Below are 20,218 nucleotides of genomic sequence, written 5' to 3' on the forward strand. Positions count from 1 at the left end.
TTTTCTGTCGCCTTACTTCTTTCTTTCAGAACGCGCCGAGGATTCTTGGCGAGGCAGAACACCACACCCTGTACTCCAAGGTCTGGTGACGGCCACTGGGGCTGAAACCAGAGCAAGCCACCCCTTCCCCTTGTGGGACTAGTGCCTGCCTGCCCTCCCAGTGCTCGCTGGCTGGGAGGCCTCTCGTGCTTCCGTGCTCTGCCCCTGTTTCCTTTTAAGGCAGGCCGGAGTTTAAGCAGTTTCCTGTGTGAGAATGTCGGGTGCGGCGCGGGGTCCCCGTGTAGTGATCGTGCAGGGCCAAGCGGAGGACAGATGGGTTCGGAGGACACAGTCCCTGCCTCCATGGCGTCATAATCTGAGAAGTGGCTATAGAACAAAAATGGAATTTAGCAAAGCGCCCAGAACTTTGGTTCCTGCAACAGGGACTGAATCCCTGAACCTATAGGAGCTGCAGCCTAGTGCAGTGACGGTTGGGAAACCTTTCCTTGTGGAGACTAAGCAGTTGGTTCAGTGGGGACTTTTTTTTCCGGCGGGGGTAGGGTGACGGGCTGGGATTCTTGGCTATACTTTAGCTTTAATAAAGACCGTTCCTGGATTATAACTTGATGTATGCATTCGATTCATTTCCACAGCGCTGGGCTTCTGCAGAAAGGGTAGTAACTGCAAACATTGTTTTCAAGTTATTAGAGCTGCTATCCTGCTGACCCTTTGGGACTGTGGAGGAGTAAAGCCATTTGGATGATCACTTAGGACTGCCTGGTCCACGCTGCTAAAAGAATTCAATACCCTTCTCTCAGCTAATAATTGCATACAATTTCAGCAAATTCAAGGGATCCAGAAAAACCCTAATAAACGCGGCATATATAGTACTTAGCAGGAGGTACCAGGCTCTTTTATGCATGGGTTTTGCCTACTGATTTACTTAATCCTCATAAAAACCCTGAGAGGAAGGTGCTGTCCTTAAGCCCACATGGCTGCGGGGGTCAGAGGCACCTGGAGGCTCTGAGCGCGCGGCTCCTAAGGGGCAAAGCTGGGCCTGGCAGCCAGGCAGCTGGTCCATCCGCCCCACTGCTTTGCTCTGTAGAGCCTGTTCACAGTCGCTCGTTCACCTAAGCCTTGTGTTTTCAAAATTTGCAACCACTCTGCACCACAAAAAATATTGGCTTGGTCAGAAAATAATGGTTCTCACTTCAGACTCAGAGAGTGAGCTTTCTCATTGTGAATGTATCCACTCGTTCAATAAATATACACTGGGTATCTATTCGGTGCCAGGCACTGTTCTAGACACTTGAAATATACTGTGTTCATAATAAATATATGGACAATACCTAGAAGCTACTCAAAACGACAAAGACTCCTGCTCAGGGAGCTTAAGTCCTGGAGGGTAATTTATCTGAAAGGTGGAAGCACAGAGGAAATCCCTCAGACTAGCAGATACTAGGCCATCGGATAAGAAACCTAGAGCTATAGAGAGGCTCAAGCCAGGGCGGTCCATGAGTAATTGCGATGGAGAAGTTGCAGTTCCGTCTCTGCCAAACTCTAATTTTTCACTGGATTCGAGCCGTCCTCTTTTCCTGCCTCCCAAAGGGCCACAGCTGTCTTCCTGAGTTATTCCACCCCCTGATCCTAGCACTACACACTGTGCATCCATCCATCCAGTGAATTTCTTCAGTCGCACCCCAGTAACTTTTACTGAGTCCCTACTTGGTGCCAGGCGCCGCACTGGATTCTAGAGACACACAGGTGAACAAGACAGCCCGTGGCCCTCAGTGAGTGGGCGGCAGGGCCTTCAGATGGTGACACGGTACGTTATTGGAGCAGCGAAGAAAGAGTGATGACATATTCTGCATGTGGATTTAAAGACAGAAATGGAACAAATGTTGAGAAACACCTTTAACAAGAATGTCCTTAAAGAATTACTTCTGGTTCTCCAAGTCTCTTCCCATCAGATTGCAGAATGTCAGACTGGGAAGGGAATTTGCAAGGTCATCAAGCTCATCCCTGGTTGGTTTTTTTTTTTCGGTACGCGGGCCTCTCACTGTTGTGGCCTCTCCCGTTGCGGAGCACAGGCTCCGGATGCGCAGGCTCAGCGGCCATGGCTCATGGGCCCAGCCGCTCCGCAGCATGTGGGATCTTCCCGGACCGGGGCACGAACCCATGTCCCTTGCATCGGCAGGCAGACTCTCAACCACTGCGCCACCAGGGAAGCCCATTCCTGGTTGTTTTACAGAAACTTGAAGATGGTCTCAGATTGACAACCTTTCCTTAGATGTTTCAGAGACACAACCTACATACCCAGGCAGAGGGCCTGTTGTTGTTGTTGCCCAAGTCGACCTTTAGAATGGGTGGGCTGTACCGTTATCTGTAACTGGCTCTTCTCCATCCCCAATCACTTTAATGTAGGTAATTCTGAAACATATACTCAGTTAGACTTAAAGTTCTTTTTCAATTAAATTCTTGGTCCAAAGAAAGAAACGGGCAGAAGATGATTTGGTGTGCCTTGAAGGTCATTTGAAGCCCGTCCTCCTCTCTCTCCCCCTCCCCCTGGGCGGAGCATGGCCAGGAGGTCTGGGTTGTGAGAGGGCACGTTACTTAGAAGCTGTATTATTGCCCAGGGAAAGAAGACCTTCTGTGGCTTTCCCACAAGACTTCTGATGAGTAGATTCATCTTAGATCAGAGAGGTTAAAACAAGTGGAGAGACTGCCCTTTTCTAATTTTGCTTTTCCCTTAGGAAACATGTGGGCATGGTTGGCTGTGACTTGACTGCTGGGGTAAGGATCTGTGCTAGAAATAGCTTTAGAGCTGTGAGGATTACCCTTTTATTGTGGTAGACCATTAAACAGCTGGGTCAGATTACACATTTGAGTTCTGAACTGACCCTGGGTTCATTATGTAGGGCCCAGTGGTTACTGCATGATAGGTCATGCAAAGTCAAGCAAGGGCATTTTCATGGGAACTTTGCCAGCCATTTCTTTTTTTCTATTTTTTTGCGGTACGCGGGCCTCTCACTGTTGTGGCCTCTCCCGTTGCGAAGCACAGGCTCCGGATGCACAGACTCAGCGGCCATAGCTCACGGGCCCAGCCGCTCCGCGGCATGTGGGATTTTCCCGGACCGGGGCACGAACCCGTGTCCCCTGCATTGGCAAGCGGACTCGCAACCACTGCGCCACCAGGGAAGCCCGCCAGCCATTTCTTGATATGAATCTCATTAAGCAAGTCTCACATTTTTGTGACACACACACCACACACGCACACACACACATGCACACACACACACATTCTTTTCCCTTCAGGATATAAAGATGTTTTAGAAGAAATAATAGCTTGGCTTCACAGAGGACCAGAGAATTTCACAGCTGAGCTTGTGGATCAGTGACAAACACAAAGATGGCTCATCTCTTCCCAGAGAACGTTCTTCACACAGGAACCTCCAGGCTGCTTGGTCCCGTCCTTGTTGAAGTGGAGAGTCTGTAGGATTATGCCACACTTGACATCAGCCCTAAGTATTGGCTTGTCTCTCATCCCGCATCCTAGATCTTGACTGACTGATTTAACAGGAATAAGCAGCTCACATCTCAAGTAAGGACTGGAAAATGAGGCCACGGTCCATCAGCTGATGAACAGATAAATGAATTAGGTGTGGCCATAATAATGGAACAGTGCTCACTACTAAAAGAATGAGCTATTGTACATGCAATAACATGGTGAATCCCCAAATAATCATGCTGTGTAAAAGAAAGCCAGACCAAAAAAAGTATATACTGTATTTCTATAAAATTTTAGACAATGCAAACACATCTACAGTGACAGAAAGCAGATCAGTGGTTGCCTGAGGATGGGGGTATGTGTGGATTCCCAAGGGCGTGAGAAAACTTTTCAGAATGATGGATGTGTTCATTATCTTGATTGTGCTGGTGGGAATGTACATGGGTCCAAACTCAAATTGTACACCTTAAATATGTGCTGTTTATTACATGTCAATATACCTCAATAAAGATGTATTAGCAAAAAAATCTAAACTATAGTTATTTATAGTGATTTTTTTTGTCTTTTGGGCCATGACACGGCTTGCGGGATCTTAGTTCCCTGACCAGGGACTGAACCCGGGCCACGGCAGTGAAAGTGCCGAGTCCTAACCACTGGACGGCCAGGGAATTCCCGATAGTGACTTTTTTTTTTTTTTTTTTTTTGCGGTACGCGGGCCTCTCACTGTTGTGGCCTCTCCCGTTGCGAAGCACAGGCTCCGGACGCGCAGGCTCAGCGGCCCTGGCTCACGGGCCTGGCCACTCCGCGGCATGTGGGATCTTCCCGGACCGGGGCACGAAACTGTGTCCCCTGCATCAGCAGGCGGACTCTCAACCACTGCGCCACCAGGGAAGCCCCGATAGTGATTTTTAATGATAGGAAATGACTATGAATATCTTCTGTACCATGCAGATGCTCACCAGTTCTCATAGAAAAGTTTTTAAAAAGAGTTATGAAAATTAAAGATGATATACACAGTTTTCTTATGTAAAAAGACTGTTCCAAATTTACAAATGCTTTCTGACATGGCAAGTTCCTGGTGGCTACTTTTGGAAACCAAAATAAAACATACTCAAGGTTAAACTATTTCCTTTGTCCATGGAGGATCATTTTTTTTTTTTTTTTTTTGCATTACGTGGGCTTCTCACTGCTGTGGCCTCTCCTGTTGCGGAGCACAGGCTCCGGACGCGCAGGCTCAGCAGCCATGGCTCACGGCCCCAGCCGCTCCGTGGCATGTGGGATCCTCCCGGACCGGGGCACGAACCCGTGTCCCCTGCATCGGCAGGCAGACTCTCAACCACTGCGCCACCAGGGAAGCCCCATGGAGGATCATTTTTATGCACTGTTTTGTTTTGGAACTATTTCTATTATTATGTGATTTTGTTACTGAAAATGATGTGTCACTTGTTAAATTTTTCATACTTCCCCACTTCAAAAGTTGGAAACAGAATTTTCTAACCTGCTTAAAATGTTCCCAGTTAAAATTTTCAGTCTTTCAAACCATTTATTAAAATTATAAAAATGGAGCACTCTCTGATTAGTTTGCAAGAACAAGTGATGGGTATCAGAGAGGATTTAAATTTGCTAGCTGAATTTCAATCCAAAACTTTTTTTTGCGGTACGCAGGCCTCTCACTGTTGTGGCCTCTCCCGTTGCGGAGCACAGGCTCCGGACGTGCAGGCTCAACGGCCATGGCTCACGGGCCTAGCCGCTCTGCGGCATGTGGGATCTTCCTGGACCGGGGCACGAACCCGTGTCCCCCGCATTGGCAAGCGGACTCTCAACCACTGTGCCACCAGGGAAGCCCCCAAAACTTTTGTGTGTTGGTGAATGTGATGAATAAATGAGTATTGTAATTTAACAAACACAGCTAATGATATATATCTTTCTCCCATTTGACTCTACTCATCTTCATAAGATACTTTTTTCAGTTAACCAAGTAATGAAATAAAATGAGCTTAAAACCAGAACTTCAAATTGCTGTACCATAAAGTATTAAACCAATAATTTTTAAAGTTATGCAACATTTTATGCAAATCAAAACTACAATGAGTTATCACCTCACACTGGTCAGAATGGCCATCACCAAAAAATCTACAAACAGTAAATGCTGGAGAGGGTGTGGAGAAAAGGGAAGCCTCTTGCACTGTTGGTGGGAATGTAAATTGATACAGCCAGTATGGAGAAGAGTATGGAGATTCCTTAAAAAACTAAAAATAGAAATACCATGTGACCCAGCAGTCCCACTACTGGGCATGTACCCTGAGAAAATCATAATTCAAAAAGAGTCATGTAGGGGCTTCCCTGGTGGCGCAGTGGTTGAGAATCCACCTGCCAATGCAGGGGGCACAGGTTCGAGCCCTGGTCCGGGAAGATCCCACATGCTGCAGAGCAACTAAGCCCGTGCGCCACAACTACTGAGCCTGCACTCTAGAGCCCACGAGCCACAACTGCTGAGCCCATGTGCCACAACTACTGAAGCCTCTGTGCCTAGAACCCATGCTCTGCAACAAGAGGAGCCATCGCAATGAGAAGCCCACACACTGCAACAAAGAGTAGCCCCCCTCGCCGCAACGAGAGAAAGACTGTGTGCAGCAAAGAAGACCCAACGCAGCCAAAAATAAAATAAATAAAATAAAAAATAAAGAATAAAGAGCCATGTATCACAATGTTCATTGCAGCTCTATTTACAGTAGCCAGGACACGGAAGCAACCTAAGTGTCCGTGGACAGATGAATGGATAAAGAAGATGTGGCACATATATACAATGGAATATTACTCAGCCATAAAAAGAAACGAAATTGAGTTATTTGTAGTGAGGTGGATGGACCTAGAGTCTGTCATACAGAGTGAAGTAAGTCAGAAAGAGAAAAACAAATACCATATGCTAACACATATATATGGAATAAAAAAAAATGGTTCTGAAGAACCGGACAGGAATAAAGATGCAGATGTAGAGAATGGATATGAGGACACGGGGAGGGGGAAGGGTAAGCTGGGATGAAGTGAGAGAGTGGCATGGACATATATACGCTACCAAATGTAAAATAGATAGCTAGAGGGAAGCAGTTGCACAGCACAGGGAGATGAGCTCGGTGCTTTGTGACCACCTAGAGGGGTGGGAGAGGGAGGGTGGGAGGGAGAGGCAAGAGGGAGAAGGTATAGGGATATATGTACACAGCTGATTCACTTTGTTATACAGCAGAGACTAACACACCACTGTAAAGCAATTATACTCCAAAAAGATGTTAAAAAAAAAGTTATGCAACATTTTAAATTACATTTTCTCTCTAAATATATATATATATATAATGAGATAAGCCATTTGGTAATATTAACGAATATAATAAAATAAAACATTATTGTGGAAACCCCATTAATAGGAATACAAGCTACCTTCTGTTAACCTTAAAAATGCATTCCAATATACATTAGGTGCAGACAAACACCGATTCCACGTATACGAGGTACTTAGAATAGTCACATTCATAGAGTTAGAAAGCACGCCGGTAGATGCCAGGGGCTGGAGGGTAGGGGGGCGGTGGGGAGGGGGAATGGGGAGCTAGTGTTTAATGGGGACAGTGTTCGGTTTAGGAAGGTGAAAACTTCGAGAGATGGATGATGGTGAGAGTTGACAACAACGTGAACGTACTTAGTGCCACTGAACTGCACAGTTAAATACGGTTAACGTAGTGTGTTTTATGTTATGTGACTTTTACCACAGTAAAAAAACATTAAAAAAATAGGGATAGAAGATAAAAAATGTGGTGGTCTCTACTCTAGGGATGTTTCTGAAGATGCTTTCATTCTCCTGACACTTTCATCCACTCCCTGGGTGCCACCCGCCTCCTACCACTAGTGACTAGGATTCATGGGAATTGGCCTGGCTAACTTCTTATTTATTTATTTATTTTTGGCTGCATTGGGTCTTCATTGCTGCCTGCAGGTCTTCTCTAGTTGTGGTAAGCAGGGGCTACTCTTTGTTGCGGTGCATGGGCTTCTCATTGTGGTGGCTTCTCTTGTTGCAGAGCACAGGCTCTAGGTGCACGGGCTTCAGTAGTTGTGGCACGTGGGCTCAGTAGTTGTGGCTCGCAGGCTCTAGAGCACAGACTCAGTAGTTGTGGTGCATGGGCTTAGTTGCTCTGCGGCATGTGGCATCTTCCCAGACCAGGGCTCGAACCTGTGTCCCCTGCATTGGCAGGCAGATTCTTAGCCACTGCACCACCAGGGAAGGCCCTGGCTAACTTCTTGAACCCAATTTTGTTCTGAAGTTAGCTATGGGCTTTCTAATATACAAATTCAATGTTCTGTCTTGGTTCTACTGGAGCAGTCTCAGGTCTAAAGAATCTTCAAAGCAGTCAGTAAACACATGTTGGTGTTGTGTTAGAACATGTTGTTATGGTATAGTTTAATAAAAATGACCTTCAAAAACAGAGTAACACTGGGACTTCCCTGGTGGTCCAGTGGTAAAGAATCCACCTTCCAATGCAGGGGACGCGGGTTTGATTCCTGATCAGGGAACTAAGGTCCCACATGCCGCGGGGCAACTAAGCCCGTGTGCCACAACTACTGAGCTTGTGTACCTCGAGAGAGCCCACATGCTGCAAACTACAGAGCCCACGCACCACAACTAGAGAGAGAAAACCCACATGCCACAACTAGAGAGAAGCCCATGAGCCGCAATGAAGAGCCCACGTGTGGCAACAAAATATCCCGCATGCAGCAACTAAGACCTGACGCTACCAAAAAAAATAATAATAAAGAAAATAAATAAATATTTAAAAAAACCCAACAGAGTAACACTAAACAACCAATGGATCACCAAAGAAGCCAAAGAGGAAATTTAAAAAATACCTAGAGACAAATGAAAATGAAAATGGGACGATCGAAACCTATGGGACACAGCAAAAGCAGTTCTAAGAGGGAAGTTTATGATACAAGCTTACCTCAGGAACAACAAAAATCTCAAATAAAAATCCTAGCCTTACACCCAAAGCAACTAGAGAAAAAAGAAAAAACAAAACCCAAAGTTAGTAGAAAGAAAGAAATCATAAAGATCAGAGCAGAAATAAATGAAACAGAGACTAAGAGAACAACAGAAAAGATCAAAGAAACTAAAAGCTAGTTCCTTGAAAAGATAAACAAAATTGACAAACTTTTAGCCAGACTCATCAAGAAAAAAAGGGAGAGGGCCCAAATCAATAAAATTAGAAATAAAAAAGGAGAAGTTACAACTGATACCACAGAAATACAAAGGACCATAAGAGACCACTACAAGCAACTATATGCCAATAAAATGGACAACCTAGAAGAAGTGGACAAATTCTTAGAAAGGTACAATCTCCCAAGACTAAACCAGGAAGAAATAGAAAACATAAACAGACCAATTACAAGCCTGAAATTGAATCTGTGATTAAAAAACTCCCAACAACAAAAGTCCAGGACCAGATGGCTTCACAGGTGAATTCTACCAAACATTTAGAGAAGAGTTAACACCTATCTCTCTGAAATTATTCCAAAAAGTTGCAGAGGAAGGAACACTCCCAAACTCATTCTGTGAGACCATAATCACCCTGATACAAAAACCAGACAAAGATACCACAAAAAAAGAGAATTAAAGGCCAATATCACTGATTAACATAGATGCAAAAATTCTCAACAAAATACTAGCAAACTGAATCCAACAATACATTCAAAGGATCATACACCATGATCAAGTGGGATTTATCCCAGGGATGCAAGGATTTTTTTCAATATCTGCAAATCAATCTGTGATACACCACATTAACAAATTGAAGAATAAAAACCATATGATCATCTCAATAGATGCAGAGAAAGCTTTTGACAAAATTCAGCACCCATTTATGATAAAAATTCTCCAGAAAGTGGGCACAGAAAAAGGCCATATATGACAAAAGTGGGCGTAATAAAAATTCTCCATAAGTGGGCATAATAAAAGCCATATATGACAAACCCACAGCTATCATCATACTAACAGTGAAAAGCTGAAAGAATTTCCCCTAAGATCAGGAACAAGACAAGGATGTCCACTTTCACCATTTTTATTCAACATAGTTTTGGAAGTCCTAGCCACAGCAATCAGAGAAGAAAAAGAAATAAAAGAAATCCAAACTGGAAAAGAAGTAAAACTATCACTGTTTGCAGATAACATGATACTAGACATAGAAAATCCTGAAGAAGCCACCAGAAAACTACTAGAGCTCATCAATGAATTTGGTAAAGTTGCAGGATACAAAATTAACACACAGAAATCTGTTGCATTTCTATACACTAACAATGAAAGATCAGAAGGAGAAATTAAGGAAACAATCTCATTTACCATCCCATCAAAAAGAATAATATACCTAGGAATAAATCAGGCTAAGGAGGCAAAAGACCTGTGCTCTGAAAACTCTAAGATGTTGATGAAAGAAATGAAAGATGACACAAACAGATGGAAAGATATACTGTGTTCTTGTATTGGAAGAAACAATACTGTCAAAATGACTATACTACCCAAGGCAATCTACAGGTTCAATACAATCCCTATCATACTACCAATGGCATTTTTCACAGAACTAGAACAAAATTTTTTTTTAATTTGTATGGAAACACAAAAGACCCTGAATAGCCAAAGCAAACTTGAGAAAGAAAAACAGAGCTGGAGGAATCGGACTCCCTGACTTCAGACTATACTACAAAGCTACAGTAATCAAAACAGTATGGTACTGGCACAAAAACAGAAAGATAGATCAATGGAACAGGATGGAAAGCCCAGAATTAAACCCACGCACCTATGGTCAATTAATCTATGACAAAGGAGGCAAGAATATACTATGGAGAAAAGACAATCTCTTCAATCACTAGTGCTGGGAAAACCGGACAGCAACATGTAAAAGAATGAAATTAGAACATTCTCTAACACCATATACAAAAATAAAATCAAAATGGATTACAGGCCTAAATGTAAGACCAGATACAAGATACAACACCTAAAGGAAAACATAGGCAGAACACTCTTTGACATAAATTGCAGCAATATATTTTTGGATCCATCTCCTAGAGTAATGGAAATAAAACCAAAAATAAACAAGTGGGACCTAATTAAACTTAAAAGCTTTTGCACAGCAAAGGAAACATAAACAAAATGAAAAGACAACCTACAGATTAGGAGAAAATATTTGCAAATGATGCAATTGACAAGGGATTAATTTCCAAAATATACAAACAGCTCATACAGCTCAAGATAAAAAAAAAGAGCAACCGGGCTTCCCTGGTGGTGCAGTGGTTAAGAATCCACCTGTCAATGCAGGGCACATGGGTTCGAGCCCTGATCCAGGAAGATCCCATATGCTGTGGAGCAACTAAGCCCATGTGCCACAACTACTGAGCCTGCGCTCTAGAGCCCACAAGCTACAACAACTGAAGCCCACACACCTAGAGCCCATGCTCCACAACAAGAGAAGCCACCACAATAAGAAGCCCATGCACTGCAATGAAGAGTAGCCCACGCTCGCCACAACTAGAGAAAGCCCGCATGCAGCGACGAAGACACAGAGCAGCCAAAACTAAAATAAGTGAAATAAATTTATAAAAAAAAAACAAACCAACCCAATCAAAAAATGGGCAGAAGACTTAAACAGACATTCTACTCTTATAAGGGTCTTAGATTTTATGTGGAATGACAATATTAACTCTAAGTGGACTGTGAGATAAGCATAAATATTGTAATCTTAGAATAACCACTAAATAAATAAAGAGATACAGCTAAAAAGACAAGAAAGGAATTAAAATGGAATACTAAAAAATATTTGATTAACTGAGAAGAAGGCCGGAAAGGAGGAATGGAGGAACAAAAAACCAAAACAAAACACAGATGGCACAACTAGAATACAAATAGGAAGATGGTAGACTTAAATCTGATCATATCAATAGATGTGTAGACTTACTTACACTGAACTATACAATAATTACACTAAATATAAATGGATTAAAAACTTCAATTAAAATCTACAGGTTTTCAGATTGGAAAAAAGGAAGACAACTATATGCTGTATAGAAGAGACATACTTCAAATACATAGAGACAAGTTGAAAGCAAAAGGATGGAAAAGTTACACTATGCAATCAGTAAGTATAAAAAAGCTGGTGTGATCATATTAATATAACACAAAGAAGACTTCAAGACAAGGAGTATTACTGAAGAAAAATATGGAAGCTTTATAATGATAAAGGATCAATTAATCAAAGCAATCGGTTGCACCTAAGAATCCTAAATGTGTATATGCCTAATGAAAAAGTTTCAAAATGCATGAAGCAGAAACGTATAAAACTAAAGAGAGAAATAAAAGATTCAGTTATAATGAGATTTCTAACACCCCTCTCTCAGTAACTGATAGAACAAATAGGCAATCAGTATGTTATAGAAGATTTGACCAACACTATCAACCAGCTTGACCTAACTGATACCTATGGAAACAATATCCAACTGCTGCAGAACCACAACTGTCAACATCAGCAACTTCAAAAGCAACAGAGAAGGAACACAACTATCATCAAATCCAGCTTTTCTGATGATAACAACTACCCAAGGTGAAGTTTGGGCTCCACCCTAGACCCACTAAATTAGGACCACCTTGGGAGCTGTGTGATTACCCAACCAGATAATTCTCACTACGGGGAAGTTTGGAGAGTGCTGGAATTCCCTTTATTGAGGAGTGGCCCACCTGTGGTTGCCTTGGAAAATAAGAGAGAGAGTGTTTTCTCAATGAGACAGATTTTAAAATATTCTCTTAAAACAAATGGTATATGCTTTATTTTTTAATGTTTTAGAACTTGATGTGGCTGAATTATGCAGAATACTTGATCTGGCACAAATATTATTTAGTAGGTGGTGATACTGTAAGTGATCATCATTTAGCCATAATTTATGAAAATCCAATATACAAAAATTAATACACTTTTGACAGAATGTTCTAATTCATGCTTCTTATCCAGTAAATGTAGCCAGGCATTCTAATAGTGTGTAAACTCTTCCTTTTGTCAGAAGTGGAAAGAGGCACATCACATTATGATTTTATGACCAGCTGAACAATGTAACAAGGGCTATACTTCTTGTTGTTACTTATGTGAACCACAGAAGCCAGATTATTATTACTAAGAAACAATTCCTTTAAAATCAGATTGTGTTAACACACAAACAACAGAAGTATGATAAAAAGAAAAACCAAACCAAAACAAAAAAACCCACGGACTTCCCTTGTGGCGCAGTTGTTAAGAATCTACCTGCCAGTGCAGGAGACACAGGTTCAAGCCCTGGTCCAGGAAGATCCCACATGCCGTGGAGTAGCTAAGCCCATGCACCACAACTACTGAGTCTATGCTCTAGAGCCCGTGAACCACAACTACTGAGCCCACGTGCCACAACTACTGAAGCCCGTGTGCCTAGAGCCTGTGCTCCACAACAAGAGAAGCCACCACAATGAGAAGCCCATGCACCACAATGAAGAGGAGCCCCTGCTTGCTGCAACTAGAGAAAGCCCATGTGCAGCAACGAAGACCCAATGCAGCACCCCCCTGCAAAAAAAAAACAAAAAGTATGATCAGTACAGGAGAATACATTTGAGCTAGGTCTGGAGTACTCTTTCAACTCTCCAAAGGGAATTAGCAGAGCATTTCTGTTTGAGAAGATAATGGCAGGAAGTAGAGAGCTAATCGTTAAATGACAATAAACTATTATTACAACTGACCATGACATAACTCACCTCCAGCAATTTCTGCATTCACTGCATTTCATGTTTTATAGCTCCTCTGGAGTAATCTGCTTGTAATTGCTAAGGTTGTTTGGGTTTCAAGTATCAGAAACCAACTTTGTAATTATTTTCAATAAAAAGGGAATTTATTGGGAGGAGGCCAGGGGATTTCAAGGGGATTTAAACAACTGAACTTTGAAAAGGGCACTGTCTTTAATGTGACTTATACTAGCAATTACCACTCTCTGTTTCTTTCTGTCTCTTCGAAATTCCAGCTTTCAGTGTGAAAGAACGTGGCATGTCTCCCTTGGGTTACTTGTCTTTTCATGGACCAATCGGCAAGGGGGGTGGGGGGCCGAGCACAGGATCACGCAGCTACAACATGGTTGTCGAGGCTGCCCCGTCTCTGCTTCCTGCTCAAGCCCCCAGATAGGCTCATATGCCAGGAAGAGGGGCATGTGGACAGAAATACTCAACTTTGACCAACTGTTCTTATTCTTTTCTGCCTTGACACCTTATAGGAATTGTCTCCCTAAATACTTCAGCATATGTCTTAAAAACAAAGACATCCTCCTATATAACTACAATGCAGTTATTGAATTCAGTAAATTTAATTCAATTCGACATCCATTTTGATAAAAACTCTCAACAAAGTGGGTATAGAGGGAACGTACCTCAACATAATAAAGGCCATACATGTCTAGCCTATGGCTAACATACTCAATGGTGAAAAACTGAAATCTTTTTCCCTAAGATCAGGAACAAGACAAGGATGTCCACTCCTGCCACTTTTACTCAACATGGTAGTGGACGTCCTAGCCACAGCAATCACGCAAGAAAAAGAAATAAAAGGCATCCGAATTGGAAATGAAGAAGTAAAACTGTCACTATTTGCAGATGACATGATATTAAATATTAAAACCCCTAAAGACTCTAACAAAAGCTGTTAGAATTAATAAATGAATTCAGTAAAGTTGCAGGATACAAAATCAGGATATAGAAATCTGTTGCATTTCTATATGCTAATAACAAACTATCAGAAAGGGAAATTAAGAAAACAATCCCGTTTACAATTGTATCAAAAAGAATAGAATACTGAGGAGTAAATTCAACCAAGAAGGTGAAAGACCTGTAAATGAAAATTATAAGAGGTTGATGAAGAAAAATTGAAGACACAAATAAATGGAAAGGTATACCATGTTCATGAATTGGAAGAATTAACATTGTTAAAATGTCCATACTACCTACCCAAAGCAATCTACAGTTTCAGTGTAATCGCTATAAAAATTCCAATGGCATTTTTCACATAAATAGAACAAACTATCCTAAAATTTGTATGGAACCACAAAAGACACTGAATAGCCAAAGCAATCTTGAGAAAGAAGAATAAAGCTGGAGGCATCATGCTCCTGATTTCAAACTATATTAGAAAAATATAGTAATCACAACAGTATGGTATTTGCATAAAAACAGACACAGAGATCAATGAAACAGAGAGCCCAGAAATAAACTCATGAATATATGGTCAAATAATTTATGACAAATGAGCCAAGAATATACAGTGGGGAAAGGACAGTCTCTTCAATTAATGGTGTAGGGAAAACTGGACAGTCACGTTCAAAAGAATGAAATGGGACCACTATCTTACACCATACACAAAAATTAACTCAACATGGATTAAAGACTTGAATATAGGACCTAAAACTGTAAAACTCTGAAGAAACATAAGGCAGTAACCCCCTTGACATCAGTCTTGGTGATGATTTTTTGGATTTAACACCAAAGTACAGGCAACAAAAGCAAAAATCAACAAGTGGGATTACATGAAACTAAAAAGCATCTGCACAACAAAGAAAACCATCAACAAAATGAAAAGGCAACTTACTGAATGGGAGACAATATTTGAAAATCACATTATCTGATAGGTGGTTTATATCCAAAATATATAGAAAGAACTCATACAACTCAATAGCAAAACAACAAGCAGTCTGATTAAAAAATGGGCAGAGGATCTGAATAGACTTTTTTTTGGCCGTGCCACGCAGCTTGTGGGATCTTAGTTCCCCAACCAGGCATTGAACCCAGGCCACAGCAGTGAAAGCACCGAGTCCTAACCAGTGGACTGCCACAGAATTCCCTGAATAGACATTTTTTTGAAAGAAGACATACATTTGGTCAACAGGTACATAAAAAGTTACTCAACATCATTAATCATCAGGGAAATGCAAATCAAAATCACAATGAGATATCACCTCACACCTCTTAGGTTGACTATTATTTTTAAAAGGACAAGAAATAACAAGTGTTGGGGAGGATGTGGAGAAAAGGGAACACTTGTGCACTGTTGGTGAGAACATAAATTGGTGCAGTCACTGTGGAAAACAGTACGGACGTTCCTCAAAAAATTTAGAAAAGAACTACTGTATGATCCAACAATTCCTCTTTTGGTTATTTATCTGAAGAAAACAAAAACAGTAACTTGAAAAGATACATGTTTATTGCAGTGTTATTTACAATAGCCAAGGTATGGGACAATCTAAGTGTCCATCAATGGATGAACAGATAAAGAAAATGTGATACACACATATACACATACACACAATGGAATATTATTTAGTCATCAAAAGAATAAAATCTTGCCATTTGCAACAACATGGATGGACCGTGAGGGCATTATGTTAAGTGAAATAAGTCAGACAAAGACAAATACTGTATGATCTCTCTTATATGTGGATTCTAAAAACAAAACCAAAACAAAAACCAAGCTCATAGATACAGAGAACAGGTGAGTGGTTGCCAGGTGCAGGTGGGAGGGGGTGTTGTACAAAATGGATGAAGGGCATCAAAAGTTACAGACTTCCAGGGCTTCCCTGGTGGAGCAGTGGTTGAGAGTCCGCCTGCCGATGCAGGGGACATGGGTTCGTGCCCCAGTCCGGGAAGATCCCACATGTCGTGGAGCAGCTGGGCCCGTGAGCCATGGCCGCTGAGCCTGCGCGTCCGGAGCCTGTGCTCCGCAACGGGAGAGGCCACAACAGTGAGAGGCCCGCGTACCGCAAAAAAAAAAAAAAAAACAACAAAAGTTACAGACTTCCAGTTATGAGGTAAGTAATTCGTGGGGATGTAATGAACAACATGACAACTATAGTTAATAATACTGTGTTGCATATTTGAAAGTTTCAAAGAGAGTAGATCGTAAAAGTTGTCATCACACACACAGACAAAAATTCTGGGGACTTCCCTGGCGGTCCAGCGGTTAAGACTCCACACTTCCAATGCAGGAGGTACAGGTTCAGTCCCTGGTCGGGGAACTAAGATCTGATATGCTGCATGGCACGGCCAAATAAATAAATAAATAAAATTTAAAAAAATTCTGTAAGTATGTATGGTTGGACGTTAACTAGACTTATTGTGGTGATCATTTCTCAATATATACAAATATTGAATCATTATGTTGTGCACCTGAAACTAATATAATGTTGTGTGTCGATTATACCTCAATAAAAAAAGAAATTTAATACTGGTATGATACTTTTGTCTAAAATACAATCTATAAGGTGGGCCAAAAAGTGCCTTCGGTTTTTTAAGTAAAAATAAAAGACACATTTTTCACTTTCACCAAGAACTTTATTGAACACGTATTTACCCTTTTGTTTCATTACCTTGTGCCGTTTATCAGGCAACTTCATAATTCCATCTCCCCAAAACTTATCTTTTTGAACAAAGAACTGTTCCATGTGCCTTTACAGTCTTCCAGGGAATTGAAATTTTTTCTTTTAAAAGAATTTTGTAAAGACCAAAATAAATGGAAATCTGAAGGTGCAGTGTTTGGTGAATACGGTGGAGGAATCAGAACTTTCCAGCCAAGCTGTAACAGTTTTTGCCTGGTCATCAAAGAAACATGCGGTCTTGCATTGTCCTGATGGAAGATTATGCGTTTTCTGTTGACCAATTCTGGACGCTTTTCCTCAAATGCTGCTTTCAGTTGGTGTAATTGGGAGCAGTACTTGTTGGAATTAATCGTTTGGTTTTCCGGAAGGAGCTCACCATAGAGGACTCCCTTCCAATCCCAACATATACACAACATCAACTTCTTTGGATGAAGATCGGCCTTTGGTGTCGTTGGTGGTGGTTCACTTCACCTGCCCCACCATCTCTTCTGTTCTACATTGTTGTACAGTATCCACTTTTCATTGCCTGTCACAACTGGTTTTAAAAACGGAATGTTTTCATTACGTTTCACTAGAGAATCACATGCAGAAATATGGTCAGGAAGGTTTCTTTCTCTTAATTTATGTGGAACCCAAACATCAAAGCAATTAACATAATCAATTTGGTGCAAATGACTTTCAATGCTCGATTTGGATATTTTGAGTATGTCGGCTATCTCGCGCGTGGTATAACATTGATTGTTCTCAGTTAATGTCTCGATTTGATTGCTATCAACCTCAACTGGTCTACCTGACTGTGGAGCATCGTCCCGCGAGAAATCTCCAGCACGAAACTTCGCAAATCACTTTTGACACATTTGACCAGTCACAGCACCTTCTCCATACACTGCACAAATCTTTTTTTGCGTTTTGGTTGCGTTTTTACCTTTCTTGAAATAATAAAGCATAATATGCTGAATATGTTGCTTTCTTCTTCTGCCTTCAATATTAACATGGCTACACAAAAATCCACCAGTTTTGATGTCTTTCTTTAACTGCAGGCTGACATGACAGCTGTCACATACAATCTAACAAAATTGTTTCGAATGAAGTTAAAGACAACCAAGTGCTACTAGAGCCACAGCTTATGGAAACAAACAAACAAACCTTTTGGCCCACCCAATATATTCAAATTTTCCTACTGATGCCCTTTGTTTCAATCTTTTATATTTTTTCCTTATCTCAGATCCATGCAGGTAACATTGACAAATTTTGACGAGTATGAATCAGTTGTGTTACAGCTTTCTCAACTTGCGTTTGATTGATTAGAATAAAGTTACGGTTATTTGGCAGAAATACTGGATAATAACTGATGTTGTGTCCTTCTTAGTGCATCACTAAGGAGGCACAAAATTTTAGATAGTCCCACTTTTCGTGACGTTTATTTTGATCACGTGGTTAATGCAGAATTTGCCAGATTTCTCCTATGCTCTGGTTATTTTTGAATGAGTGCCAGATGTTATGCATAAAATTTTTAGTGATAAATTGAGGTGGTGCATGATGGCATTTTCCTCCAGAGAAGATCTACTTTTGCTTTTGGCAGACAGCTGGGCTGGAGATAGATCACCTGATTTTTGTCAGAGATTGAGATGTTTCATAGCTGGGCTCCAGTCTTTTTAGAGCTGGTCTATTTTTGGTTTACCTTTCTTAGGGGTCCCAACTAAAACCCTAGAGTGTTTACAGGGGCCCTTCATCCTGGGTAGACTCAGAAGTCCAAGTTTTATTCCCCCAGCCCTTGAAGCAATCAAAAGCTCTGTTCAGCTTTTTAACCTGTCAGCTATTGCTTTTGCTTTCTGAATTGACAATTGCCTCAAGGAGAAAAGTGGTCCCAGATGTCGGGCTTACTTCTCTTGGCTTTCCACCTCTTTCATATCTTAGATCTGAAGGTACTCACTGCCTTGGGAGATCTCTGAAATCTTCAAACCTGTTTTTGTTATATTTTGTCCAGGTTTTCTAAATTGTTCTTGGTATGAGTGCTGGCCCAGAAACAACTCAGTTTTGCCAGAAGTGGAACTTCTATTACCATCATTTAAAAATGATTATTGAGCTCATTTAAATTACACAGGCTGCCTGGGAAATCCAAGGTAAGTTCACCTTATGTAACAAATGCACTTAGAAAAGTAATAGTGCATAAAAAACAGTGAAAAACTAGTATACATAAGACGACTGAGCTTCTGAAACTGAAAATTTAAGTGAAATCTTTTTCAGGGGTAGCAAGCTCATTTTATTTGACTGCTACTACCTAATTAATAAATGCATATAAATAGTGATTTTGTCTGCATACTGGAATTGCATTTTACAAGTGTGGACTGTTCTTGTACTTTTCTCATAAAGCAGAGAACCCACAATTACTTTATTATCAGATAAGAATATTTTCTTCTTCTAAACTTTAGCAGCATTAAGTTAATTGTGAGTCAGGAGAGAAAAAAAATAACCCTACTTTTTTGTGTTCTCTTAGGAGTACAGTGCCTCTACAGTATAAGATTCATAAAAGTTTAATTTGTATGTATAGTAAAACTGTTGGATTTTCCAGAAAAATCCCCTTTTAAAGTACTTTTCATTGTCTGATCACCCAATGGAGAGTGTGGTCATGGAATGAACATAATTTTTTTTTAGTTTTCCTTCATCTCTTGTAGCTGATTATAGTCAATAACATTTTGCATTAACAATTCAGAAGGACAAAATGTGATTTTCCATTAGCATTCAGAGCCCTCCGCTGACATCATTCCCCAAGAATGTACTCTGCCACTAATGACAGGAGAAGGACAGGCAGTTGGCAGTGTTCAAACCTCAAGTCTAAAGAATGGACTGAAAACCTCATTTATATTTTTGCAATTTACTTTTGATTTCAGTTAAGAATACTAGACCCGCAACCTTCCTTACCAAAAATTTACTGACCAATTTTATTCCGTACCAGAAAAAGCAAGAACTCAAACTTCTTTTTTTAATGATACATTTATAAAATTGCTATAAAACAAAGTTATGGATTAGACTGTCTTGTTGGTAGATGAGTAACATAGATTCTATTATTTTTAACTCTGTTGAGGCTCAGAGCTTTATTACATAATTTCAGAATCTTTGGTCCCAAAGATTTAATGGTGGATGCAGTAGGCTCAGTTACCTGTGTTCCCTATACTTTAGTGCCCTGGACCCTTTGGCTAACATCACAGGTCCTCTGTCTATGTTCTCTGTGATGAAGCAGGTAACTTATACTGGTTCTTTTGTTAACCTTGC

The 20,218-nt window shown here is 40.9% G+C and overlaps 1 protein-coding gene across 1 annotated transcript in view; it reads right to left on the reverse strand.

Moving 5' to 3' along the window:
• Positions 1-2,990: 2,990 nt before the first annotated feature.
• Positions 2,991-20,218, reverse strand: part of RSPH3 (radial spoke head 3) — a 72,208-nt gene continuing 54,980 nt past the window's right edge. The window contains 1 exon segment of the mRNA XM_081250719.1: positions 2,991-3,469. The gene's annotated coding sequence lies outside the window, so the exon portion shown is untranslated.

The sequence above is a fragment of the Mesoplodon bidens genome (genome assembly GCF_964165515.1).
Source record: "Mesoplodon bidens genome assembly, chromosome: 12".
Classification (NCBI taxonomy): domain Eukaryota; kingdom Metazoa; phylum Chordata; class Mammalia; order Artiodactyla; family Ziphiidae; genus Mesoplodon; species Mesoplodon bidens.